Consider the following 2,140-nt stretch of genomic DNA (forward strand, 5'->3'; position numbering starts at 1 on the left):
AAATAGAAACTACAGCAGGAATGTGCATCAAGGTCAGACCAATCAAGGATGGATGCAGTCAAGGGGATCTAATCAACCCTTTAGGCAACAATACCCTCAAAGATATCATGGACAACGACCATTCTACAATGCATACCCAGCTGAAAGACATGGTGGACAACCTTGTAACTACCAACAAGCCCCACCCCGTGCATACGAACCGTCCTTTCAACATAACCTCGAACCACCACACTCACAAGCTTCTCTTCACCATTCGCCATCATATGATCCTTCCTTACCCCAATACCAATCCAATCGTTCCCAGTCATCACTACTTCCCTATGTATCATGTCTAAGTCCAGCAAACCACGAAGCAGAGGATCGCTTAAAAGAAACAGTAATTAAATTTCAAACAACCATTCAACAATTGGAGCAAGCACTAATCCAATGGGTCACTAAGCGCTCAAATATACAAGGATCGACCACAGCTCCATGTGGACAACCTGATGAAGAGCATAGCATGAAAGAAATACTAGAGACTCCAGTGGACAAGGCAGAGAATGAATTCGTACTAGAACAAGTGGAAGAAGCTGTCATTGTTCAAGAAGAAGAGTTGGTTGAAGATCTAGGCGATGATGAACTTCCTTGGGAATCCAGAATTGAGGAAAACTCCGTCCAGGATGCTACAGTTGATGCTAAGGAAGATACTGTACAATCTCCAAGGCAAGTCGTTTATGAGGAATCAGACGGAATAATCCAAGAAGCAAATTCCCTTGATGATGATATTCACAAGTCTAGCTCTCTTGGTGATGAACTTGCATCCGCAAGTGAATTCTCTGAAATCGAAGAATCTTACCCAAGTGAATATGAAGATGATGCAGAGGTAGATTTCTCTCAACCTCCAATCTATGACTTGAGTGATGAGGAAGACATAGAAGACTTTGACCAGGATACAGATACAATTGAAGATCTTTGCAAGGAGGTGGAAGAATTCACAGAAGAGCGCAAGGAAACGGAACTTGCAGAACCACCAAAAACACCTATCCCAAGGCCATTACCACCTAATACAAGCTTCAAGTGGGTACAATCCTTAACTTATAATTTTACTTATTCACTTGAATATGGTTTGCTTGAAACAGATGGCCAGCTTAGAGCTCTCTGCGGCTTTAAGAGTAAAAGGGAATTGGCTCGTGCCCAGAACTGGTGCACCAGGTTCAATAAGGTTCCACGTTTCACCTCGAAGTACACGGATTGGTATCATGCTCAATTGCATGGATCACAGAGAAACATTTGGTCACCACGGTGAGATTCTAATTTTTAACCCGCCCGAATGGAAACTTACAAATCAAAATAGAGGCGGATCTAAAAACACAGCTTGGGATCATAGATTATACTCTGACATTCGTCATCCCGGGAGGTAGAATATCTGTTTGAAGCTGCTCAGAAGCTTTACATGTCTAGTTTGGGACCCCGGAGGCTATTGGCATTCCAAGCACTGGTGAAAATTTTTGGACGAATTTAAAGATAAGCCACCATAACAGGATACTCTTCCAATGTCCAACTTAAGGACTTTAACTAAAAGTGCTAGGTGGGAGACAACCTACCATGGTATGGTCGCTTCTTTTTCAATTTATCTCTTGTTGATTGCTTTCCTTTTTCTTTCTTCATTTTAATTTATTAAACCTGGAATCATGCATAGCATTCATGTTAATCATTGCATTCTGCATTTTTCATGCATAAAAAAAGGGGTTTGCACGACGCGACCACATGCCCCATGCGATCGCGTCATATTGCGAAAACACCACCCGCGCGACTGCGTGACTCACGCGGCCGCGTGATATATATATCGGCATAAGGATCCAACGAACAGAAAGTTGGGCTGGAATCGTGCGGCCCTTGTGCATTTCGCACAAATTGGCCCACGCGATCGCATGCCCCATGCGATCGCGTCACTTACCCAACCCCAATACCACGCAACCGCGTGAAGCGACGCGATTGCGTCGCATAGATTGCATATCACCCCAAAAAAGAGACAGAGAGTTGCGCTGAAACGGCGCTGGAGTCGTGCGTTCAGCACGAATTCCAGCGACGCGATCGCGAGACCCACGTGATCGCGTCAACCTTCTTTCCCCTTCTCATGCGATCGCGCGTCTCACGCGAT

Source organism: Arachis duranensis, chromosome 7 (assembly GCF_000817695.3).
Source record: "Arachis duranensis cultivar V14167 chromosome 7, aradu.V14167.gnm2.J7QH, whole genome shotgun sequence".
NCBI classification, from domain to species: Eukaryota; Viridiplantae; Streptophyta; class Magnoliopsida; order Fabales; family Fabaceae; genus Arachis; species Arachis duranensis.